The 27,814-nt window shown below is 48.7% G+C and overlaps 1 protein-coding gene across 4 annotated transcripts in view; it reads left to right on the top strand.

Moving 5' to 3' along the window:
- Positions 1-16,083: 16,083 nt before the first annotated feature.
- Positions 16,084-27,814, top strand: part of klc3 (kinesin light chain 3) — an 87,839-nt gene continuing 76,108 nt past the window's right edge. The window contains exon 1 of one of the 4 annotated variants that reach the window (XM_080183977.1): positions 16,084-16,136. The gene's annotated coding sequence lies outside the window, so the exon portion shown is untranslated. The other 3 variants (XM_080183974.1, XM_080183978.1, XM_080183976.1) reach the window with 3 other exon arrangements.

Genomic DNA, 27,814 nt, shown 5'->3' with positions numbered 1-27,814 from the left:
AAGCTCCCTCTACACTGTCCCCATCAAACACTCCCACGACAGCCACAGCACGGGGTTAGATACAGAGTAAAGCTCCCTCTACACTGTCTCCCCATCAAACACTCCTCAGGACAGGTACAGCACGGGGTTAGATACAGAGTAAAGCTCCCTCTACACTGTCCCCCATCAAACACTCCCCAGGACAGGTACAGCACGGGGTTAGATACAGAGTAAAGCTCCCTCTACACTGTCCCCCCATCAAACACTCCCAGGACAGGTACAGCACGGGGTTAGATACAGAGTAAAGCTCCCTCTACACTGTCCCCCATCAAACACTCCCAGGACAGGTACAGCACGGGGTTAGATACAGAGTAAAGCTCCCTCTACACTGTCCCCCATCAAACACTCCCAGGACAGGTACAGCACGGGGTTAGATACAGAGTAAAGCTCCCTCTGCACTGTTCCCCCATCAAACACTCCCCAGGACAGGTACAGCACGGGGTTAGATACAGAGTAAAGCTCCCTCTACACTATCCCCATCAAACACTCCCCAGGACAGGTACAGCATGGGGTTAGATACAGAGTAAAGCTCCCTCTACACTGTCCCCATCAAACACTCCCACGACAGCCACAGCACGGGGTTAGATACAGAGTAAAGCTCCCTCTACACTGTCCCCATCAAACACTCCCAGGACAGGTACAGCACGGGGTTAGATACAGAGTAAAGCTCCCTCTACACTGTCCCCCATCAAACACTCCCCAGGACAGGGACAGCACGGGGTTAGATGCAGAGTAAAGCTCCCTCTACATTGTCCCCCATCAAACACTCCCAGGACAGGTACAGCACGGGGTTAGATACAGAGTAAAGCTCCCTCTGCACTGTCCCCATCAAACACTCCAGGACAGGTACAGCACGGGGTTAGATACAGAGTAAAGCTCCCTCTGCACTGTCCCCATCAAACACTCCCAGGACAGGGTACAGCACGGGGTTAGATACAGAGTAAAGCTCCCTCTGCACTGTCCCCATCAAACACTCCCAGGACAGGTACAGCACGGGGTTAGATACAGAGTAAAGCTCCCTCTGCACTGTCCCCATCAAACACTCCCCAGGACAGGTACAGCACGGGGTTAGATACAGAGTAAAGCTCCCTCTACACTGTCCCCCCATCAAACACTCCCCAGGACAGGTACAGCACGGGGTTAGATACAGAGTAAAGCTCCCTCTGCACTGTCCCCATCAAACACTCCCCAGGACAGGTACAGCACGGGGTTAGATACAGAGTAAAGCTCCCTCTACACTGTCCCCCCATCAAACACTCCCAGGACAGGTACAGCACGGGGTTAGATATAGAGTAAAGCTCCCTCTACACTGTCCCCCATCAAACACTCCCAGGACAGGTACAGCACGGGGTTAGATACAGAGTAAAGCTCTCTCTATACTGTCTGAAATGAGTATGTCACGCCCGATGACTAAATCAATTCTAAATCCTTCTGCGGTATCCGAGTCTAGCTCAGGAATTTCTCCATCACGATTTTGCCTATGGAGGATATCCACTGGTAACTGGTTGCTGGCAGGATATAGGTGCCTTTAGTTTAATGTTTAAGTTTATTTATTCGTCTCACAAGTAGGGTGACATTAACACTGCAATGAAGCTACCGTGAAAATCTCCTTGTCGCCACACTCTGGCGCCTATTCTGATACACTGAGGGAGAATTTAGCGTGGCCAATGCACCCTAACCATTCGGACTGTGGGTGGAAACTGGAGCACCCGGAGGAAACCCACGCAGACACGGGGAGCATGTGCAGACTCTGCACAGACAGTGACCCAAGCCCGGAATTGAACCCAGCTTGAACATAAGAACATAAGAAATAGGAGCAGGAGTAGGCCATCTGGCCCCTCGAGCCTGCCCCGCCATTCAATAAGATCATGGCTGATCTGTCGTGTCTCAGTTCCACATTCCCACCCTCTCCCCATAACCCTTAATCCCCTCTCTTATCAAAAACCCATCAACCCGTGTCTTAAAAATATTTAGCGAGGCAGCCTTCACCACTTCAACGGGCAGAGAATTCCAGAGATTCACCACCCTTTGAGTGAAGAAGTTCCTCCTCAACTCCGTTCTAATCCACCCCCCTTTTATCTTGAGGCTGTGCCCCCTAGTCCTACTGTCCTTTCTGAGCGGGAAGAGTCTCTCCACCTCTATCCTATCCATCCCATTCATCATCTTATACGTGTCAATGAGATCTCCCCTCATTCTTCTAAACTCTAACGAGTACAAGCCTAGTTTATTCAGCCTCTCCTCATAGCTCAACCCCCTCAACTCCGGCATCAGCCTAGTAAACCTCCTCTGCACTCCCTCCAAGGCCAAAATATCCCTGCGTAAGTACGGCGCCCAAAACTGCACACAGTACTCCAGCTGCGGCCTCACCAATGCCCTATACAGCTGCAGCAAGACCTCCCTACTTTTATATTCAATCCCCCTCGCTATGAAGGCCAGCATCCCATTCGCCTTCCTGACCACCTGCTGCACCTGCAGGCTGGGTTTTTGCGACTCATGCACAAGGACCCCGAGGTCCCTCTGCACCGTCGCCTGCTGCAGTTTTTCGCCACGTAAGTAATAAATAAGTAATAAGCTTGCTAGCGCTGTGAGGCAACAGAACTATCCACTGTGCCACCGTGCTGCCCAGTGTTTCATAACGTACGATTCATTGCATCCCTACAGGAGGACCTTCAGCCCATTGAGTCTGTACCGACCACAATCCCACCTAGGCCTATTCCCGTAAACTGCAAATTTACCCTGACTCGTTTCCCGTGACTCTTAGGAGCAACTTGTCACGGCCAATCCGCCTAACCCCGCACATCTTTGGAAGGTGGGAGGAAACCGGAGCACCCGGAGGAAACCCACGCAGACACGGGGAGAACGTACAGGCTGCACTCAGACAGTGACCCGAAGCCAGGAATCGAATACGGCTCCCTGGCACTGTGAGGCATCAAGTGCTAACCACTGTGCCACCGTGCCACAATGTTTTAACTTTACTGCTGTAACTGTGGCCCTACTCCCATATCCACACACACAAGAGGGCTTAGTGAAGGCCAGGAGGGATATGGAACCGTGGTGAACTTTCTCTCTCTAACCTCGGAATGCAGTGAACAGCTGTGCTGGCAGAATGTGAGGATTTTGCCCGGGTGACCTTCCCCGCAGGCCAGTTGCTGACTTTCCAGCAGTTGCCCAGGCCCTGGCAGCGTGTGCCTGCTGCCATCAGCCCTCTCCAATTTCACATTAAGCCCCCAAAGGCATCTGTCTTTGCTCAGGTCTGTGTCCCCACCCCACCCCACCCCAGTTGCCTCTTATCCTGTCCGCCTGTGTCCCCTCTCTCCGCCAGCATGGCAGTTCCGTGCTGTTCCCAGCTCCCTGACGCCGTGCTGATCAGCTTGGCGTCCTGATGAGGATGGATGCCCGTGCTGACGTGACCAGCCTCAGCATAAAGCCCTTGCCAACACCTCGCAGACCCTGTGTTGTCACATTGTTGGGAGCTGTCCCTTGACCTGCAGAGTTGCCACATGCTTAACTCACCACAGCTACTGAGAGACAGTGTGTGTCATTGCGTAACCCTCTTCGACCGCCAATCTTGGAGGTTAAGGGTTCAAGTCCCATTCTGGTGGACTGGGTCCAGAGTTCCTGGCTGGCACTCCCATTGCCGGGACTAGAGGGAATGCTGCGGTGTTGGAGGTGCTGTTTCTCAATGAAGTATCTGGAGGTGATGGGAGGATGTGGGGGTGGGGGGGTGGCTTGTAAGGATCCCATGGTCCTATTCTGAAGAAGGAGTTCACCCCAGGGCCTTCCGCTATATTTATTCTTTAATCAGCACGCCGGCCTTTTAGCACGTTTCGATTTGTGGGAGCTTGTCCTGCACACATTGATTGCTGAATTTCTGCTGTTACAACCACGATGACACCTCGAATGTATTTTGTTGGCTAAAACACACACACACACTCACGCACACACACACGCACACACACTCACATTCACACACACACACACACACTCACACTCTCACACACACATTTGCACACACACATACTCACACACACACACACACGCACACACACATTTGCACACACACATACTCACACACACACACACGCACACACACATTTGCACGCACACATACTCACACACACACACACACGCACACGCACACGCACATTTGCACACACACATACTCACACACACACACACACGCACACACACATTTGCACACACACATACTCACACACACACACACGCACACACACATTTGCACGCACACATACTCACACACACACACACGCACACACACATTTGCACGCACACATACTCACACACACACACACACGCACACACACATTTGCACACACACATACTCACACACACACACACGCACACACACATTTGCACGCACACATACTCACACACACACACACACGCACACGCACATTTGCACGCACACATACTCGCACACACACATTTGCACACACACATACTCACACACACTCACACACACACACACATTTGCACACACACATACTCACACACACACACACGCACACACACATTTGCACACACACATACTCACACACACTCACACACACACACACACATTTGCACACACACATAGTCACACACACACACACACACACACATTTGCACACACACATACTCACACACACACACACGCACACACACATAGACACACACACACACACTTGCACACACACATACTCACACACACACACACACACACACACTCACACTCTCACACACACATTTGCACACACACATACTCACACACACACACACACACACACACATTTGCACACACACATACTCACACACACACACGCACACACACATTTGCACGCACACATACTCACACACACACACACACGCACACACACATTTGCACACACACATACTCACACACACACACACACACGCACACACACATTTGCACACACACACACACACACACATTTGCACACACACATATTCACACACACACACACACACACACATTTGCACACACACATACTCACACACACACGCACACACACATTTGCACACACACATACTCACATACATACACACATACTCACACTCACACGCACATACACACTCACACACACATATACACACACACACACACGCACACACACATTTGCACACACACATACTCACACACACACACACATTTGCACACACACATACTCACATACATACACACACACACACACACACGCACATACACACTCACACATACATACACACACACTCACACACACACTCACGCACACATACACACACACATATACTCACATACACATACTTATACACACACACACACTCACTCACACACACAGACACACACACACACATACGCACGCTCACACACACACACACGTGCACTCACACACACGCACACATACACTCACATACACTCACACACACTCACACACGACCCCAGTCACACACACTTGCATGCATACACACTCACACACACACTGACATACACATACACTCTCACACACACTCACTCACACATTGACAGAGAGGCACTCACAGTCACTATGCTCCCAGGCGCACACACACACACACACAGACGTGCAGTTGGATTTCTTGACTCCTCTGCTGGCAGGGTTGTAGACTGGGCGATCTGTCAAATCCAGCCCCAAACCGCACGTCCAGCCCGACAAGCCTCCGAAATATCTGCCGTCTTCGAATTCTGACCTCTCCAGCATCTCCTATTTTTAATTGTTCTACCACTGGCCGCCGTGCCTTTGGCTGACTGCGGAGTCCCGAGACCTAGAATTCTCTCCCGACACCTCTCCCCACTCTCTATACCCACCCCAGCCCCAACGCGCCCCCCCCCACCACACCGCCCCCCCCCGCCACACCCCCATTCAATGCCTGAAAAATCTGCGCGTCTCAGCCCTAATGACCCAGCCTGGCATCGCCGGAGTTTAGAAGATTTGAGGGCAACCTCTTCGAAAGCTTGAAGATCCAGAGGTGGGATGGGAGGAGGTGGGGGGGGGGCGGGGGGGAGAGGGAGGAGGGGGGGAGGGAGGAGAGGGAGGAGCGTTGCTCCATGGGGTGGGCGTGTAGAGGGCGTCTTCTCTTGTGGGAGAATCTAGAATGGGGAGGGGGGGTGGTCACTGTTTAAAGATGAGGGTTGGTCCATTTAAAATGAGGGCGGCATGTTGGCACGGTGCTGTACCACTCTTTGTACTTTGTTCTCTGAACGGTGCCAGGGGCAAGGATACCCCTTCCCAGGGTTGATTGACACTTTGGGGGCAACAGTTTGCAGCACAGTGGTTAGCACTGCTGCCTCACAGCGCCAGGGAGCCGGGTTCAATTCTGGCCTCGGGACACTGTGTGGAGTTTGCATGTTCTCCCCGTGTCTGCGTGGGTTTCCTCCGGGTGCTCTGGTTTCTGCCCACACTCCAAAGCAGGTTAGGTGGATTGGCCATACTAAATTGCCTCTTAGTGTCCAAAGATGTGCAGGTTAGGTGGATTGGCCATGTTAAATTGCCCCTTAGTGTCCAAAGATGTGCAGGTTAGGTGGATTGGCCACACTAAGTTGCCCCTTAGTGTCCAAAGATATGTAGGTTGGGTGGATTGGCCATAGATTCAAAGAATCCTACAGTGCAGAAGGAGGCCATTTGGCCTATCAAGGTTGCACCGACCACAATCCCACCCAAGCCCTATCCCCATAACCCCATGCATTTACCCTAGCTGGTCCCCCTGACACTAAGGGGCAATTTAGCATGGCCAATCCACCCAACCTGCACATCTTTGGACTGTGGGAGGAAAGTGGAGCATCCAGAAGAAACCCACGCAGACATGGGGAGAACATGCAAACTCGTCACAGACAGTGACCCAAGCCGGGAATCAAAGCCGGGTCCCTGGCGCTGTGAGGCAGCAGCGCTAATAACAGTGCGAGCGTGCCATGCTAAATGTGCAGTGATATGGGGATAGGGCCTGGGTGAGATGTTCCTTTGGAGGGTTGGTGCTAACTCGGAGGGCCTCTTCTGCACTGCGGGGATTCAATGCTTTTATGAGGAGAATTTTTTTTCTCTCTGAGGCCAGTCTCTGGAACTCTCTTCCCCAAAAGGCAGTGGAAGCAGGGTCTTTGAATATTTTCAAGGTAGATTCTTAACAAGGGGATGAAAGCTTATCGGGATGTGGCCAGGAATGTGGGAGTGAGGTCACAGTGAGATCAGCCCTGGTCTTATTGAAAGGTGGGGCAGGCTGGAGGGGCCAAATGGCCTACTCCTACTCCTAACTCATATGAACTATATCCTCTACTAGTTCAAAGGCCAGTACAGAGACAGCCTGAAATTGGCTATTCCTAAGGTGTGGCGGAGTGAGCCAACTTCTTGGCATCCAAGTGTCTCGCTCATCCATTCCAGAGGGCAGTTGAGAGTCAACCATTTCGCTGGAGTTACATGTAGGCCAGACAGGGTAAGGACAGCAGATTTCCTTCCCTAAAGGACATTAGTGAACCGGATGAGTTTTTATTGACAATCGTATCTTCCAACACCAATATTAACTTTTCAGCTTCCAGTTTAGTTAAGGACGATGGCCTAGTGGTATTAGCGCTAGACTATTAATCCACAAACTCCGGGCGACCCGGGTTCGAATCCCGCCACGGCAGATGGTGGAATTTGAATTCAATAAAAAAAATCCTGGATTAAGAATCTACTGATGAAACCATTGTTGGAAAAACCCATCCAGTTCACTAATGTCCCTTTAGGGAAGGAAATCTGCCATCCTTACCCAGCCTGGCCTAATGGAGTCCAGAGCCACAGCAATGAGGTTGAATCACGACTGCCCTCCAAGGGCAACTCGGGATGGCCAATAAATGCTGGCCCAGCCAGCGATGGCCGTGTCCCAAGAATGGGTAAGAGAAATGAATGGAATTAACTTCACGAACTACCCCGATGAGATCAGAGCTCACATCCTCCCATTTGTTAATCCAGTGGCTGAGTCAGAGTGGCTGATTCCTTAACCCAGGGGAGAGGGAAGACAGGGAATCCGATCCCTGGGAGAAAGATTAACAGATGGGAGGAAGCGAAACAGCCTCTGAAATGCTCCCAATGTGTTGTACAACGTGGGGAAAGATGTAATGGGTTCCTGTCTGGGAATGCAGCCAGAGTAAGCATTGGTGAATGGAGGCTGGGGCATTCATGTTACATGGACATGACAAGAGATTAGGAGGAGAACAGATTAATCCTAAACAGATGGCCCGGCAGGGACACTGTGCCGAGATAAATGCTGAGACCGTACGACGCAACCATCAAGAATTATCGCTGAATCACTACAGTGCAGAAGGAGGCCATTTTGTCCATCAAGTCTATACTTACTCTCCGACAAAGCATTGTACCTAGATCCATCCCCCTATCCTAAGGGGCAATTTAGCATGGCCAATCAACCCAACCTGCACATCTTTGGAAACTGAGGGACAATTTAGCATGTCCAATCCCACCCTATTGCACAACTTTGGACACTAAGGGGCAATTTAATATAGCAATCCACCTAATCTGCACATCTTTGGACACTAAGGGGCAATTTAGCATGGTCAATCCACCTAATCTGCACATCTTTGGACACTAAGGGGCAATTTAGCATGGTCAATCCACCTAATCTGCACATCTTTGGACACTAAGGGGCAATTTAGCATGGCCAATCCACCTAATCTGCACATCTTTGGACACTAAGGGGCAATTTAGCATGGTCAATCCACCTAATCTGCACATCTTTGGACACTAAGGGGCAATTTAGCATGGTCAATCCACCTAATCTGCACATCTTTGGACACTAAGAGGCAATTTAGCATGGCCAATCCACCTAACCTGCACATCTTTGGACACTAAGGGGCAATTTAGCATGGCCAATCCACCTAACCTGCACATCTTTGGACACTAAGGGGCAATTTAGCATGGCCAATCCACCTAACCTGCACATCTTTGGACACTAAGGGGCAATTTAGCATGGCCAATCCACCTAACCTGCACATCTTTGGACACTAAGGGGCAATTTAGCATGGCCAATCCACCTAACCTGCACATCTTGGGGTGGCACGGTGGCACAGTGGTTAGCACTGACAGCACCAGGGACCTGGGTCAATTCCAGCCTTGGGTGACTGTCTGTGTGGAGTTTGCACATTCTCCCCGTGTCTGCGTGGGTTTCCTCCGGGTGCTCCGGTTTCCTCCCACAGTCCAAAGATGTGTAGGTTAGGTGGATTGGCCATGCTAAATTGCCCCTTTGTGTTGGGGACTAGCTAGGTGAATACGCACGGGTAAATTAGGTTATGGAGATAGGGTCTGAGTGGGATTGTGGTTGGTGCATACTCGATGGGCTGAATAGCCTCCTTCTGCACTGTAAGGATTCTGTGGCTCTATCTTTGGACACTAAGGGGCAATTTTGCATGGCCAATCCACCTAACCTGCACACCTTTGGACACTAAGGGGTAATTTAGCATGGCCAATCCACCTAACCTGCACATCTTTGGACACTGAGGGGCAATTTAGCACGGCCAATCCACCTAACCTGCACATCTTTGGACACTAAGGGGCAATTTAGCATGGCCAATCCACCTAACCTGCACATCTTTGGACACTGAGGGGCAATTTAGCATGGCCAATCCACCCTAACCTGCACATCTTTGGACACTGAGGGGCAATTTAGCATGGCCAATCCACCTAACCTGCACACCTTTGGACACTAAGGGGCAATTTAGCATGGCCAATCCACCTAACCTGCACACCTTTGGACACTAAGGGGCAATTTAGCATGGCCAATCCACCTAACCTGCACACCTTTGGACACTAAGGGACAATTTAGCATGGCCAATCCACCTAACCTGCACATCTTTGGACACTTAGGGGCAATTTAGCATGGCCAATCCACCTAACCTGCACACCTTTGGACACTAAGGGGCAATTTAGCATGGCCAATCCACCTAACCTGCACACCTTTGGACACTAAGGGGCAATTTAGCATGGCCAATCCACCTAACCTGCACACCTTTGGACACTAAGGGGCAATTTAGCATGGCCAATCCACCTAACCTGCACACCTTTGGACACTAAGGGGCAATTTAGCATGGCCAATCCACCTAACCTGCACACCTTTGGACACTAAGGGGCAATTTAGCATGGCCAATCCACCTAACCTGCACACCTTTGGACACTAAGGGGCAATTTAGCATGGCCAATCCACCTAACCTGCACACCTTTGGACACTAAGGGGCAATTTAGCATGGCCAATCCACCTAACCTGCACATCTTTGGACACTAAGGGGCAATTTAGCATGGCCAATCCACCTAACCTGCACATCTTTGGACCGTGGGAGGAAGCCAGACAAGCTTCAGACTATCTCTTGCCCTTCATATTCCTCTCTGCCCCCCTCTCTTACCCTCTCTCCTCCTCTGTCTTTGTTTCTCTCGGCCTCTCTGTCCAATCTTTCGACATCTCTTGTGGTGTACATTGCAGAGGATGATGACTGTTAGCATTTTCACAGACTGGGCAATGCACTCTCTGACCCAGTAACTTTGGGGTGTTTTAGCAAGTAATGCAGCGCCTGGAGTCGGAACAGAATTTCCCAGGATTGGAAGCCCCTATCTTGTCTGCTAACGCAGCGGAATCTTTATCTTTGGCCTCAGCACCTGATGTCTTGGGAAAGGTCTTGGGGGGTGGGGGGGTGGGGAGAAGCGGATGGGGAAACTCCTGAAAACCTGTACAGCTGGAAAAGCTGTGAGTGTGAGAGGATCAGGCTGGATGGCGATGCCCCCTGCAGTTGAGTAGCGCACAGGCCTCGCACAAGGCTCACTCCACGCAAAGCTCAGAATTTTCGGCCGCAAACCAAAAAAATCCCATCTGACGTCAACGGATCTTTGCATGATCCACTCCTAACCCCCACCCCACCCCCCCACAGCCCTCTCCCATGGCGGGCGGGAAGGGAAAATCCTCCCCTCTTGGTGTGAAGCGGGGCTGAGTGGGTGATAAATAATCTCAGAAGCAGAGTCTGGCTGGGGAGACAGGGTTGGCGCGGACGATACTCTTGGGGGGGGGGGGCGCGGTGCTGAGGGCAAGATTTTATGCGTACGAGATGGATCAGTGACCGGATCGAGTGTCTGCCACATTCCAGACGGGAGCTGGGAGATGCAGCTGTTTGCTTATGAAACGGGCTTGTTCTCTCGCTTTACAGCTGTCCTCACGCATCGCCTGCCCTTCACTCTCACCTGCTGCCCGTTTACGCTCGATTTCGTTTAACCCTTCGCCAACCGGCAGTCTCCCGCTGCCTCCCTCCAGCTCTGCCTCCAACCCCAGTCCACACCCCTGCCTCCCCCAGATTAGCCAAAGACTGGCTGCAGGCCCCGATTTGATTCGACTTGTTATTGTGCGATACAGGGAAAAGTATTGTTTCTCGCGCGCTATACAGACAAAGCATGCCGTTCATAGAGGAGGAAAGGAGAGAGTGCAGAATGTAGTGTTACAGTCATAGCGAGGGTGTAGAGAAAGATCAACTTACTATAAGGTAGGTCCATTCAAAAGTCTGACGGCAGCAGGGAAGAAGCTGTTCTTGAGTTGGTTGGTGCGTGACCTCAGACTTTTGTATCTTTTCTCCGATGGAAGAAGACAATGTCTGGGGTGCGAGGGGTCCTTAATTATACTGGCTGCTTTTCCCCAAGGCAGCAGGAAGTGTAGACAGAGTCAATGGATGGGAGCTTGGTTTGCATGATGGATTGGGCTACATTCACGACCCTTTGTAGTTCCTTGCAGTCTTGGGCACAGCAGGAGCCCATACCAAGCTGTGATACAACCAGAAAGGATGCTTTCTATGGTGCATCTGTAGAAGTTGGTGAGAGTCATTGCTGACATGCCAAATTTCCTTAGTCTTCTGAGAAAGTAGAGGCATTGGTGGGGCTTTCTTAACTATACTGTCGGCATGGGGGGGGGGACCAGGACAGGTTGTTGGTGATCTGGACATCTAAAAACCTGAAGGCTGTCCCTGAGCAGACAGAGACGGTCATTTGGCAGAAGGTATCATCACCAGAACTTTCACAAGCACCAAGACCTCACCTGGCTGGTTGTGAGAAAGGCCCTCCCCGTCAGGCCCACTGTACATGCCCGGAGTCTCACCCTACCTGCGCGCAGCCCTCAAGGTGACTGTGGCGAGGGAGAGACCATTGTCCAACTCCTTGGGGAACGTACCTTTGCGAAGAAGGTTCCGGAGAGAGATGAGATGATTTTTGTTGAGGTAAAGTTTATTTATTCGTCACAAGTAGGCTTACATTAACGCTGCAATGAAGTTACTGTGAAAATCTCCTAGTCGCCATTCTCCGGCACCTTCTCGGGTACACTGAGGGAGAATTTAGCACAGCCAATGTGCGCTAACCAGCACGTCTTTCGGACTGTGGGAGGAAACCGGAGCACCCGGAGGAAACCCACGCAGACACGGGGAGAACTTGCAGACTCTGCACAGACACTGACCCAAGTCAGGAATTGAACCCAGGTCCCTGGCACTGTGAGGCAGCAGTGCTAACCACTGAGTCTCTTCAAGTTCATCTTGAGTAGTTCTGTGATGCTGGACTCTGTGCTCTATGGGCTATTCCCAGGGACAGGGGCTCTGTACTTTATGGGGCTGTTTCCAGGAATGCAGGACTTCGTGTTCTACAAGCTGTTCCCAGGGACCGGGACTCTGTGCTGGACAGACTGTTCCCAGGGATGGGGTCTCTGTGCTCTACAGGCTGTTCCCAGGGATGGGGACTCTGTGTTACACAGGCTGTTCCCAGGGATGGGGACTTTGTGCTCTATGGGCTGTTCCCTGGGACAGGGACTCTGCTCTACGGGCTGTTCCCTGGGACAGGGACTCTGTGCTCTAGGGGCTGTTCCCTGGGACGGGGACTCTGTGCTCTACGGGCTGTTCCCTGGGACAGGGACTCTGCTCTACGGGCTGTTCCCAATGACGCAAGACTCTGTGTTCTACAGGCTGTTCCCTGGGACGGGAACTCTGTGCTCTAGGGGCTGTTCCCACCCAGATAAACATCAGATGTTGCTGAAGGGTCATCAACTCAGCGAAAGACATTCTTTGGCCTGCCCCAAGCTTGCTGGTCTTCCAGACCAAGAGGTTGTCCCTGAGCGAGTGTTGCAGACTGGCACACTTTGAAGCCCGGGACGACGTGACTGAGGGACGCACTAAAGCTTAGAGTAGCCGTCACAGAGGCACAGTGCGGGAAGGGCACTGTCCGAGAGGTTTCAGCTTCAGTGAACTGAGGGAAAGGGGAGAATTGTATACACAGAGGGGGGAAATTGTATGGCTGCTGCTCTGACCAAGATGGCAAGAAACTACAAAGGGTTGTGAATGTAGGCCAGTCCATCACACAAACGGTCCATTGACTCCGTCTACACTTCCTGCCCCCTCAGCAGAGCAGCCAGCCTAATCGAGGCCCCCATGCAACCCTGTATGACTCACAGTGAATGTGCACAGTGAATATTAAAATGTACCACAATTACATTGTCGTATCATTGTAGAAAACCTGAACATCATTGCGCTCAGCGTGGCGGCCATTTTGAAATTTTGTACCGCCCCTATCAGATAGTTTAACCAAGAAAGGGTGGGAATTTCCTCCCTCTCCACAGTCTGTTTCGGGGTGGCACGCTGCTCGCTGCCCCCCCCCGCCATTGTCAATGGTGTTTCCTGTTCACCGTACCCCTCACCGCTGGGAAATCCATGGCGAGGGGTTGCCGGGGGGGGCGGTGGCATGCCATCAGAGGGACCTTACATTCCTGTCAGTGTGAACGGCTGCAAGATTTTGGGGACAGTACATTTTTTTTTGCAAGGAGGAAAACACGGCGAGTCCGGGGCTTCACGTCACGGTGGCACAGTGGTTAGCACGGCTGCCTCACAGCGCCGTGGTCCCGGGTTCGATTCCCAGCTTGGGTTACCCTCTGTGTGGAGTCTGCGCGTTCTCCCCGTGTCTGCGTGGGTTTCCTCCGGGTGCTCCGGTTTGCCCCCCACTGTCCAAAGAAGTGCGGGTTAGGTGGGTTGGCCGTGCTAAATTGGTCCTTAGCGTCAAGGGAAGGGTAACTACGTGGGGAACAGGGACTGGGAGGGATTGTTGTCGGTGCAGGCTCGATGGGCTGAATGACCTACTTTGGCACCGTAGGTATTCTATGAATTATGATCCGCAACTTGTCAGTGGCGAAGATTGCCATGCCGCTTTCTGGACAAAACAGGGTGGCACAGTTGTTAGCACATGCTGCCTCACAGCGTCAGGGACCCGGGTTCGATTCCCGGCTTGGGTCACTGTCTGTGTGGAGTTTGCACATTCTCCTGGAAGAATGCTCCAGACTCAGAATGTAGCCCCTTAAGCCTGTTCCACCATCAGATTAGACCATGACTGTCCTTGTACCTCAATTTATTTTCTTCAGTGACCCACACTTTGAAAGATCTGTGACGCCCAGACTCAAAACATTAATCGAGGGGTTGAGTTGAGGAGTCGGGAGGTAATGCTGCAACTTTATAAGACCCTTGTCAGACCCCACTTGGAGTACTGTGCGCAGTTCTGGTCGCCTCACTACAGGAAGGATGTGGAAGCTATTGAGAGGGTGCAGAGGAGATTTACAAGGATGTTGCCTGGATTGGGAGGCATGCCTTATGAGGATAGGTTGAGGGAGCTCGGTCTCTTCTCCCTGGAGAGACGAAGGTTGAGAGGTGACCTGATAGAGGTTTATGAAATGTTGAGAGGTATAGATCAGGTGGATTCTCAGAGGCTATTTCCCAGGGCTGGAATGGTCGCTACGAGAGGACACAGGTTTAAGGTGCTGGGGAGCAGGTACAGAGGAGATGTCAGGGGTAAGTTTTTCACTCAGGGGGTGGTGAGTGAGTGGAATCGGCGGTGGTGATAGAGGCAAACTCGCTGGGGTCTTTTAAAAGACTTCTGGATGAGTACATGGGATTTAATGGGATTGGGAGTTACAGATAGTTCTATGGCTTGGTAGGTATGGATGTGATCGGTGCGACCTGTGGGCCTGTTTGTGCTGTAGCGTTCCATGTTCTATTCTCCCTCCACAGATGCTGCCAGACCTGCTGAGGTTTTCCAGCGTTTTCCCTTCTTGCTTCGGATTCCAGGGTTCGCACTATCCTGCTTTGTCGATGCCCGCCTTGAATAAGCCTCAACGGACGGAGGAACCGCAGAGAGAATTCCGGAGAGCCGCAACCTTTCGGAGTGAAGGCGTGTCGCCTCACCCCGGTCCAAAATGGCCGAGCCCCTGTCCCAAAATGGCCGACCCCGTTGTCCCAAAATGGCCGACCCCCTGTCCCAAAATGGCCGACCCCCTGTCCCAAAATGGCCGACCCCGTTGTCCCAAAATGGCCGACCCCCTGTCCCAAAATGGCCGACCCCCTGTCCCGGAGACTGCGACCCCGTTGTCCTAAAGTGTCCGGGCAGTAGGTGGGGTGGGGGAGGGAAGGGTAAAACCCTCTCAGCTTCTACCATCTCAGACTGTTGAGGAATATAAACCCCTTGCAATGAGGTGCGGCTCCTGGTGTTCTGGAGACTGTGCGTGTTGTGATTCCTAGCTCTGCCGAGGTACCGAGTAAATTGTGGTGTAAAATCCCACTGTTAGCGGTGACAGGGCGATTCCACAGGGGCCCTCAGCCTGGGTCCGTCAGTCAACGCTGACTTAAAATGAACAGACAGGACCTCGGTGCCTTGGGGGGTTTGTGAGTTCTTGCAAGCTGGGAGCAGCCCAGCAGAAAATTGACCTTACAGTGTGTGCCCTGACAGGCATCTCTTGCGCACATAGCAGAGAGAGAGAGATAGACAGGGAAAGAGACAGACAGAATTGACAGAAACATACCATTTTGGTCTCTCCTCCTCAGCGGCACACATTCCTAATTCATCCAGGCCCATCGGCCAATCCCAACATCCCCTTCTCCCTTGCGTGGCACGGTGGCGCAGTGGTTAGCTACTGCTGCCTCGCAGCGCTGGGGACCCGGGTTCAATTCCGGCCTCAGGTCACTGCCTGTGTGGAGTTTGCACATTCTCCCCGTCTCTGCATGGATTTCCTCTGAGTGCTCCGGTTTCCTCCCACACCCTGAAGATATGCAGGTTAGTTGAAGTTTATTTATTAGTCACAAGTAAGGCTTACCTTAACACTGCAATGAAGTTACTGGGAAAATCCCCGAGTCGCCGCACTCTGTTCGGGTCAATACACCTAACCAGCACGTCTTTCAGAATGTGAGAGGAAACCCACGCAGACACGGGGAGAATGTGCAAACTCCACACAGACAGTGACCCAAGCTGGGAATCGAACCCAGGTCTCTGGCGCTGTGAGGCAGCATTGCTAACCACTGTGCCATCGTGCTGACCAGGCCATGGTAAATTCCTCCTTTTTTTCCAAAAACTTGCAGGTTAGGTGGATTGGCCATGCTAAATTGCCCTTTAGTGTCCAAAGATGTGCAGGTTAGGTGGATTGACCATGCTAAATTTCCCCTTAGTGTCCAAAGATGTGTAGGTTAGGTGGATTGGCCATGCTAAGTTGCCCCTTAGTGTCCAAAGATGTGTAGGTTAGATGGATTGGCCATGCTAAATTGCCCCTTAGTGTCCAAAGATGTGTAGGTTAGATGGATTGGCCATGCTAAATTGCCCCTTAGTGTCCAAAGATGTGTAGGTTAGATGGATTGGCCATGCTAAATTGCCCCTTAGTGTCCAAAATTTTGCAGGTTAGGTGGATTGGCCATGCTAAATTGTTCTTTATTGTCAGGGGCATTAGCAGGTAAATATGTGGGGTTACGGGGATAGGGCCTGGAAGGAATTGTTGTCAGTGGATGCTTGATGGGCTGAATGGCCTCCTTCTGCATTGTGGGGATCGTAGGTATTCTTTCCCAACCTGCCTTTAAATGCATCTTTACCACCTGCCTCCGCTTCTACGGAAGCCTCCGGAAGAATTCCGCATAGAGCGAAGGGTCATTACGTCAGCAAGCAGGGTGTCCGTTTTGCACACAGGAAGATCCCATAGTTGGATAGTTGGCGTGCTGGTATAGCTCACAAGAAACAATATTTTTCACAGTACACTCATGCACGTGACAATAATAAATCAAATGTGTGTTCACCTCTGCCCCGGACTGTCTTAGAATCAGTGAACGCGAGTTTATGGGGATGCGTGCAGACTTGATTTGTGAGACCGTTCTGTTTAGGGGAATTTCCTTGTCCTCTGGTTGCTCTTGTGCCCCTTCTGGAGGCTGGCACAGGTAAAATGCCTCTTGTAATTCCTCTCTTCACCACAGGGCAGAGCACTGAACAGCAGGACACGCCAGCGAAGGCTGCAACTACATACTGCTTTGAGGATATCACTCCCAGCATTAAATGCTATTTCATGTCTTGTCATTTTAAACCTTATGTTTAGTGCTTCTTAATGCTTTGCCCATCCCCAGTCTGCCACAGAACCCCCAATCAGAAGAAAAACCAGGCAAAAGTGAACTTAACAAAAGTAGTATTATGTTGTTAGATATCATAGAATCCCTACAGTGCAGAATGAGGCCATTCGGCCCAACGGAGCCGCACTAACTCTCCGAGAGAGTATCTTACCCAGGCCCACCCCTGCCTTGTCCCTTAACCCGAAGTATTTACCCTAGCCAATCCACCTAACCTACACATCTTTGGGCACTAAGGGGCAATTTAGCATGGCCAATCTACCTAACCTGCACATCTTTGGACACTAAGGAGCAATTTAGCATGGCCAATCTACCTAACCTGCACATCTTTGGGTTCTAAGGGGCAATTTAGCATGGCCAATCTACCTAACCTGCACATCTTTGGACACTAAGAGACAATTTAGCATGGCCAATCCACCTAACCTGCACATCTTTGGATACTAAGGGGCAATTTAACATGGCCAATCCAGCTAACCTGCACATCTTTGGACACCAAGGGACAATTTAGCATGGCCAATCTACCTAACCTGCACATCTTTGGACACTAAAGAGCAACTTAGCATGGCCAATCCACCTAACCTGCACATCTTTGGACACTAAGGGACAATTTAGTATGGCCAATCCATCTCACCTGCTCATTTATGGACAGTAAAGGGGCATTTAACATGGCTAATCCACCTAACCTACATCTCTTTGGACACTAAAGGGCAATTTAGCATGGCCAATCCCTCTAACCTGCACATCTTTGGACACTAAGGGACAATTTAGCATGGCCAATCCACCTAACCTGAACATCTTTGGACTGTGGGAGGAAACCGGAGCACCCGGAGGAAACCCACGCAGACACAGTGGGAACATGCAGACTCCACACAGGCAGTGTCCCGAGGCAGGAATCGAGTTTGGGTCTCTGTCACTGTGAGGCAGCAGTGCCAACCTCTGTGCCACCGCACTACTAGAGTTTAAATTCAGCGGAAAATAATTTGGGTATACTTTGCAAAAACAGGTGGGCAACACCATTCAGCTGCTGAAGCCCTAACTCTGGGAATCCTTTCCTAAACCCACTCTCTGCCTTTCTACTTCACTTTCCTGATTTTAATCCCACCTTAAGGAACAGGTCTTTTGACCAATTCTGACACTTGCATCTCTTTCTCTGGTTCAGTATCGCTAGGCTGGGAATGGGACATCAGCCAACACGGGCTGGATGGCTGGATGGGCCAAAGAGCCTTTTTCTGCATGCTGTAACTCTTCTAACCATTCTATCCCACCAGTCAAATGTTTGCGTGTTGTGGAAATTGCAGCCGTCGTGTTGCTGGTTGAAGGGGAGAGTGCAGAACAACAGCAACCTGACGGAGGTTGTTCAGCTGTGGGTAACCTGCTGACATTCTCAGCGTGATCCACTGCAGTGCGGAGGCCTAGATGCCAAATTCTGGACTGGAAGAACTCCTTCATGCATATTCATGTAACATTGGCGTCCTTGGGTCCATTGTTATCTCACAACGCCAGGGACTTGGGTTCACTTTTGTCCTCGGGTGACTGTCTGTATTGACTTTGCACATTCTCCCTGTGTCTGCATGGGTTTCCCCCAGGTGCTCCAGTTTCCTCCCTCACTTCTTCGATGTGTAGGATAGATGAGTTGGCCATGCTAAAATTGCCCTTTAGTGTCCAAAGATGTGTAGGTTAGGAGGATTAGCCATGCTAAATTGTCCCTTCGTGTCCAAAGATGTGTAAGTTAGGCAGATAGAACATAGAACATAGAACATTACAGCGCCGTACAAGCCCTTCGGCCCTCGATGTTGCGCTGACCACTGGAACCAATCTAATGACCCTCTAACCTAAACTATTCCAATGTTATCCATATGCCTATCCACTGACCATTTGAACGCCCTTAAAGTTGGCGAGTCCACAACTACTGCAGGCAGGGCATTCCACGCCCTTACTACCCTCTGAGTAAAGAACCTACCTCTGACATCCGTCCTATAATTACCACCCCTGAATTTAAAGCTATGTCCCCTCGTGTTAGCCATCACCATCTGAGGAAAAAGGCTCTCACTGTCCACCCTATCTAACCCTCTGATCATCTTGTATGCCTCAATTAGGTCACCTCGTAACCTTCTTCTCTCTAATGAAAATAACCTCAAGTCCCTCAGCCTTTCCTCATAAGACCTTCCCACCATACCAGGCAACATCCTGGTAAACCTCCTCTGCACCCTTTCCAATGCCTCCACATCTTTCTTATAATGCGGCGACCAGAGCTGTACGCAATACTCCAAGTGCGGCTGCACCAGAGTTTTGTGCAGTTGTAACATGATTGGCCATGCTAACTTGCCCCTTAGTGACCAAAGATGTGCAGGTTAGGTGGATTGGCCATGCTAAATTGTCCCTAGTGTCCAAAGATGTGCAGGTTAGGTGGATTGGCCATGTAAAATTGCCCCTTAGTGTCCAAAGATGGGCAAGTTAGGTAGATTGGCCATGCTAAATTGCCCCTCAGTGACCAAGAATGTGTAGGTTAGATGAATTAACCATGCTACATTGCCTCTTATTGTCCAAAAATAGGTAAGTTAAGGGGATTGATCATGTGGAATTGCCCCTTAGTGTCCAAACATGTGTATGTTAGGTGGATTGATCATGCTAAATAGCCCTTTAGTGTCCAAAGATGTATCGGTTAGGTGGATTGGCCATGCTAAATTGCTCTTAGCTCTGTCGAAGGGCCATTTAGATTCGAAACGTTGGCTTTTTTCCCCACAGATGCTGTCAGACCTGCTGAGATTTCACAGCATTTTCTATTTTTGTGCAAATTGCCCCTTATTGTCATAAAACATATAGGTTAGGGGGATTAGTGGGGTAAGCCTGGGTAAGAATTAGTGTAGAGTCGATGGGCCAAATGGCCTCCTTCTTCACTGTTGGGATTCTATGATTCTATATTGACAATGGGGGATTCAGCCATGGTAATGCCATTGAATGTCAAAGGGAGGTATTTAGATTCTCTCTTGTTGGAGATAGCTATTGCCTGGGGCTCTCTTGTGGTGCAAATGCTACTTACCACTTGTCAGCCCATTTTATAACATTTGTTTCCTTTCCTCGTCACCATTCAAACTGAAACTGCCTGTTCCAGCCCCTTTGACCACTCAACGCAAGTGTGAAGTGAAGCCAATCCACTGGTTGAATAGTGAGTGCCTGTCTGCAGAAGGCATCAGCCTGACCTGGGACCCTTACCCACCAGCTGCAGATCTGCATCAGGCAATGTGTGCATTCATATAGTACCTTTCAGTAGCAAAACATCCCAATGTGCTTCACAAGAGTGATTATGAAATAATGTTTGACACCAAACCATATAAGGAAATATTAGGCTGGTGACCAAAAGTTTGGTCAAAGAGGAAGGTTTTAAGGAGGAGAGAGAAATCAAGGGGCATTTAGGGAGACATTTCCAGAGTTTAGCAGCTGGAGGCACACGGGGGCCAAGGGGACAGTGTGATGGAAATTGGGGACAAGAGGCTAAAATTCATGAGCACAGCAATATTGGTGTTTAGGTCTTGAGGAGCTTACAGAGGGGAGGCCTTGGAAAGTTTCAAAGCCAAGGATGAGAATTCTAAAGTGAAAGGAAGTAACTAGAAACACTTAATTCTGTCAGCAACTCATGTGAATTTGAGCAGGAACCTAGAAGGTCAGGAAGTTGTAGGTACGTGAAACTAGATGGACAATAACTGTAAACCAAACGTGTTAATTATTGCCCAGGTGGATCACACTCTCACTTCTTAAGTCCAGAGGTGGTGGCTTTTGGGCTCAGTTGCACAGATCCAATGTAACGCATAGAAACATAGGAATTAGAAGCAGGAGCAGGCCATTCGGCCCTTCGAGCTTATTCCACCATTCATTCATGGCTGACCATCAAATTCAGTACCCTGATCCCCTCCCGTTTGCCACATGATCTCTTTAGCACTGTCGGAATGCTGCACTGTCAGAGGTGCCGGTTTCCTGAGGCGATGATTAAACTGGCAACTGTTGGTGCCCTGTGAAGGGGAACACTATTTGGAGTAGAGCTGTGCCCTTCATCTGGAAGACAAATGGATTTGTCATTGATCACATTGATGTTTGTGGGATCTTGCTGTGCGCAAATTGGTTGCAGTGTTTCCCATTACAACAGTGGGCTGCACTTCACAAAAAACATTTTTAATCGGCTGTATGTATTGCTTTGGAAACGTCTTTTTGGGTAAAAGATCCATTGATTGTGAAAGGAGGGAGTATGGTCAATGCAGCACAATTTGCAACACTACTGGAATCACTTGGGGGGCCTCCGGGGTAGCCCATTACGTCATTGCAGTCCATTACGTCATTGCAGTTTCATCACGTGACCGAACAATGACGCGGACCAATCAGAGCGGCGCCCTGTGCGTCAATGCTCAGAGGTCCCGTCCACCGACACGGACTCCGCCCACTCCCAAACGGACTCCGCCTACCTCCCTCGCACGCACCACTCATCCTCCGCGGTTCCAGCGAGCACCGCCCCCTCCCTCCGGCCCCGCCCGTTTCCCCATCTTGCCCGCCCCTTCCCTCCGCGCAGACTCCGCAGGCTCCCCACAGGCTCCGCCCCCTCCCCAGAGGCCCCACCCCCAACCTTCCGCGCAGACTCTTCCTGCCGACTCCGACTCCTCCCGTAGTCCGTGCCTCCGCCCTCGCTCCGGGCGCCGCCCTGCCAGGTGAAGTCAGAGGGCGGAGCATTGACCCGTGGGGGGGGAGGGGCTGCCCCCTAGCAACCGGGCCTTGGAGACGGGAGACGAGGGACGGAGAGCGGCGGCAGCGGGCAGCGGGCATCCCGGCCATTCGGCCCCTCACCCTGAGTGCGGGCCCGGCCCGGACGGCGGAGAGCGGTGAGTGCAGCGGGAAAGGACCAGGCCACTGGTGATGGTACAGGTTAACCCATTAACTAGTTATTAACCAGCACTAACTAACCAGCACCGTCAGATAGACTCTAATCATCAGAAACTTCATACTGCTGCCCTTAACTAATGTCTTAGATTTAATGTCATTTATATCACATATTCTTTATTTAATAACATTTATAATATATATTATATTTAATAAAATTTCTATTAATTTTATATTTAACATAATTTATATCAGTTTTATATTATAACATTTATATTAATTTTAAATTTAATATTTAAATTATGTTTATTTTAGATATTAGATTACTTGGTTCAGATTCAAATTAGTCTACTCAGATTTTATTTAAGTGTATGTACAGTATTTTATTTCTATTTTGTTGAATATTAGTTTTATTTCTGTTTCATCCCCTAATTTATGAAATTTTATTTTAAATTTCTGAACAAAATTTTATTTATATTTTAGTTTTTTTCTCAAATCCTATTTTGCAAATTTTTCATGTAACATTTATTTTGCGATACAGTATCTTATTTCTATGTTCAATATTTGAAGTTGTTTATCCTTGTAATTTTATTTTAGTACTTTAAATTTTCTGAACAAAATTTTCTTTATATTTTGTTAAATATTTTAATTTATTTTGTAATCCCATTCTGTGAATTTTTCATTCAGTATTATTTATATTTCTGTACAGTACTTTATTTCTATTTTGTTGAATACTTCAGTTTCATTTTTGTTTCATACCCTAATTTATGAAATTTTAAAAATATTTTTAAATTTCTAAACAAACTTATTTATATTTTGTTTGAACATTTTCACTTTATTTTTGATTCATATTATAAAATCTTTGGTCAATATTTTCTTTAAAATTTCTGAACAAAATTTTGTTCATATTTTGTTAAATATTTTAGTATTTTTCTTCATTGTATTTTGTGAATTTTTCATTTGATACAATTTTTATACTTTTAGAATGTATTTTATTTCTATTTGGTTGAAGATTTTTGATTAAAATCCTAAATTTTTATTTGTTTGTTTAATATTTTAGTTTAAATTTCTGTATAATTTATTTATATTGTGGTTATTTTAATCTGTTGAAAAAGTTTTAATTTTTTTGTGTAATTTATTCTTATTCCATATCACATTTTAATTCATTGCATATACGTATTTAATTTGTTTTATGTTAATTGTGTTTGACTTCATTAAATTTAATGCCTTTTTAGTTTAAATTTTAATTATTAATATTAATTTATTATATTTCAATCTAGATTTAATATTTTTATTTACTTCAGGATCGTGAATCTTTGGAAATTCTCTTACACCAAGGAGCTATATAGAATCTCATTCACGGTAGCACAGTGGTTAGCACTGCTGCCTCACAGCTCCAGGGACCAGAGTTCAATTCCTGAATTGGGTCAGGGCCTGTGTGGAGTCTGCGCATTCTCCCTGCCTCTGCGTGGGTTTCCTCCAGGTGTTCTGCGTTCCCCCCCACGGTTCAAAGATGTACAGGTTAGGTAGAGTGGCTGTGCTAAGTTGCCCCTTAGTGTCGGGGGAAGTTGCTAGATAAACGCATGGGGTTATGGAGTTTTGGGTGGGATTGAGGTCGGTGCAGACTCAATGTGCAGAAGGATGCCATTCAGCCCAATGTGCTGGATAGGTGCATTGGCTGTGCTAAATTCTCCCTCAGTGTACCTGAACAGGCACCGGACTGTGGCGACGAGGGGTTTTTCACCGTAACCTCATTGCAGTGTTAATTAACGTAAGCCTACTTGTGACACTAATAAATAATAATAAAATAAATAAAAGTACAAAACTCAGGACTGCGATTGATAGGAATTGAGATGTGAGAAAGTGCGGGAAGATCAGAAACCAGTATGGTGTTACGAGGAGCTGGGTTTGAAGGGCTGAACAGCCTATCCTGCTCCTAATTTAACCTCACTGATAATTATTAAATTAAGTAACAAATTTCTTCACGAACTTAACACCATCGACTCATTAGATAATCAGTGAGCAATTGGAACTATGATAATTAACTTAATTGCACAACTGTTGCCTCCTTTTGTAACCTCATAATGATAAGACGACGCAAATTTTCTGCTCTTGTCAAACTCTTCAGTTAGTTGAATGAACATGACTTTAATGAGTTCACATTTAACAGTCCACCTGGCTACTAATTAGACACCTAATTAATCACCAATGAATCAGACTGGCTGAAGATTAAGTGTGACAAGGTGGAAAGGCATTATCTACTGGAAACTTGGAAAGTTAGAATGCAAACCATAAATTAAGCAGATTTGGGGTTGAACTCCGGAGAGAGAGCATGTTTAAGGATCACTGTGGTTAATGGACTGCAGTCTAATCCAAGTTTTCACCTCGACTTGCTGCCTTCTGTGGAAGCCCAATTAAATGTTGTGTGAACATCTTTCGTGCATCTTTGAGCATCAATCAAGTTTTGACACAGGAGCAAATCTAATACATATCTTCCACGTTCACAAAAGATATAGCGTAGAAGGGGGCCATTCAGCCCAACTCTTTTATGCTGGCATCCTTATGAACATAATGGGAGTTGAAATGATCCCCTCAACACTGCCCTGACATTCAAGTATTGCGGTGGACCTAGCTCAACACTTAGGGCAAGCGATGGCCTCATGATATTATTGCTAGACTACTAATCCAGAAACTCATGTTCTCGGGGACCTGGATTCAAATCCCGCCATGACAGATGGTGAAATTTGAATTCAATAAAATAATATCTGGAATTAAGAATCTACTGATGACTGTGAAGCCATTGTCAATTGTCGGAAAAGCCCATCTGGTTCACTAATGTCTTTCAGGGAAGGAAATCTGCTGTCCTTACCCGGCTTGGCTTACATGTCACTCCGAGCCGCAGAAATGTGGTTGACTTTCATTTGCCCCTGAAATGGCTGAGCGAGCCACTCAGTTCAAGGGCAAACAGGGATGGGCAATAAGTGCTGGCCTAGTCAGCGATGACCATGTCCCATGAATGAATGAAACTTTGATTATTTACGCTGCGTACAAACCCCTCCCCTACCCTGCCATCTGCATGTCGGCGTAAATTTCCAAAACTTAATTCTCCCCCTTAAAAGCATCAATAATATTCAACTCAGCCACTCCCTGTGATAGCGGGTTCCACATTCTCACCACTCTCCAAGTAAAGACGTTTCTTCTGAGTGTTTTGTTGGTGACCATCATCTGTTGAAGTTCTCCTGTTTTGGTCTTCCCCCAGAAATGAGAACATCTTTTCCACGTCTACCCTTTCAAATCCCTTCACAATTTTAAAGACATTCGTTAAGGACACCAGCTGAGTGCTCCTTTTCCACAGAAAGGAGCCCCAGCCTATTTTGGGTTAAACTGAGGCTGGATTTTATATAACACTTAACACCACCATTGGATGTCTCAAAGGGCTTCATAGGCAATGAAATACTTTTAAAGTGTTGCCACTGTTGTAAATATGGTGGCCAGTTTGCATGTGGCAATGTGATAACGGTCAGGTAGTTGTTAGTGATGTTGGTTGAGAGTATGGGCTGGGGGAGGGAAAGGGGTTGCCTCATAACATCATAGAAACCTTACAGTGCAGAAAGAGGCCATTTGGCCCATCGAGTCTGCACCGAACACAATCCCACCCAGGGCCTAGCCCATATCCCTACATACTTATCCGCTAATCCCTCTAATCTACGCATTTCGGGGCACTTGTTTTAGCATGGCCAATCAACCTAACCCGCACATCTTTGGACTGTGGGAGGAAACCGGAGCACCTGGAGGAAACCCACGCAGACACGGAGGAAACGTGCAAATTCCACAGACAGTGACCCAAGCTGGGAATTGAAACCAGGTCCCTGGAGCTGTGAAGCAGCAGTGCTACCCACTGTGCTACCGTGCCTCTTCTGCTGTTCTTCAGAATAGTGCCAGGGGTTTTTATACATCCACCAGATGCTGTTTTGATTTAATATCTTATCTAAAAGACAGCAACTCCAACATTGCAGCTGTGTGTTGGAGTGCCAGCCTTGATTATTGTGCTCAAGCTCTGGAGTGGGTCTTAAATCTGGAGCTTTGCAATTCAGAGGCAGGTGTGCCACCAGTTAAGCCCCTTCTGGCTCCTGATAAACATATCCTCTCTGTTCTGATATCATCTTTTGATCATTTGTTTTGATATTTATATTATACATGCAGGGTTAGGGCAGGGGGTTGGGCCTACGTAGGGTGCTATTTTGGATGGTCAATGCAGATCCGATGGGGCTGAATGGCCTGCCCTGCACTGTAGGGATTCTATGATATTTTTGCCTGACTCTTGCCTCATTTTCCTTCAGTGTAACACACACCTCCCCAGACATGGAGCTATAGTGGCCCTCATTTCTAGGTCAGTGGCAGCACAGTGGTTGGCATTGCTGTCTCACAGTGCTAGTGACCCGAGTTTGATTCCACCCTCAGGAGAATGGCTATGTGGAGTTTGCACGTTCTTCCGGTGCCTGCATGGGTTTCCACCGAGTGCTCTGGTTTCCTCCCACACTCCAAAGATATTCTGGTTAGATGGATTGGCCATGCTAGATTGTCCCTTAGTTCCAAAGATGTGTAGGTTAGGTGGATTGGCCATGCTAAATTGTCCCTTAGTTCCAAAGACGTATAGGTTAGGTGGATTGGCCATGCTAAATTGTCCCTTCGTTCCAAAGATGTATAGGTTAGGTGGATTGGCCATGCTAAATGCGCAGGATTAAGGGGATAGATGCTCTTTCGGAAAGTCAGTGTAGACCCGATGGGCCAGATGGCCTCCTTCTGCACTGTAGGGAATCTACGATCAACGGTGCCTCCCAGTATTTCCCCTGCGATCCCGTGGTGGAATTTTCACATTGTGTCTACCTAAACAGTACCTGCTGGGCAAGAGTACGCTGAGTTGTTTTGCCCTCTTGAGCTCAGGAGGGGGCCTATTCTCGCAGCCAGACACGAGGGCGAATTAACTGCCATTACAAAGCTATGCTTTGTTTTGGGGAAGATAAAAGCCTTGCAGGAAAAACATGTTGGCGTGACATGCAAGTGCATTGCTGCAAGTACAACTGACACCCTTCACTAGCTTGGTGTAACAACAACACTGTTCCCTGGTTTACAGTTCCATATTTCAGCCCACATCAACAAAGCATGCTGCACCTTCAGCATACTGCTGAGATTAAGCGCCCACCTCGGGAATTCTCTGTTTATTTAAGTCGGCTGAAAGATCAGCTGAGATGTGTGGTCCCCAGTGCGTCATCCATTCTCTCTCTCTCTCTCCGCTTAGTTTCTTGCCAATGAAAACAAGGCTGTCACTGGGGAGTGTTGGCGTAAGGTGGGGCACCCAGTATCAATCCTCAAACAATTCTTTCCCATTGCCTTTGCAATGTCCTTAAACCTGGGAGATGCTGTTTTAACATATAAAACACATTTTTAAAAAAAAACTCCTCTAAAAGTGACCTAGGAGAAGGAACTGTT

The sequence above is a fragment of the Carcharhinus amblyrhynchos genome, unplaced genomic scaffold, assembly GCF_965287045.1.
Source record: "Carcharhinus amblyrhynchos unplaced genomic scaffold, sCarAmb.v2.hapA scaffold_505, whole genome shotgun sequence".
Taxonomy (NCBI): Eukaryota; Metazoa; Chordata; class Chondrichthyes; order Carcharhiniformes; family Carcharhinidae; genus Carcharhinus; species Carcharhinus amblyrhynchos.
Note: the sequence above shows the minus strand (reverse complement) of the source record. Positions and strands in the feature narration are given on the sequence as shown.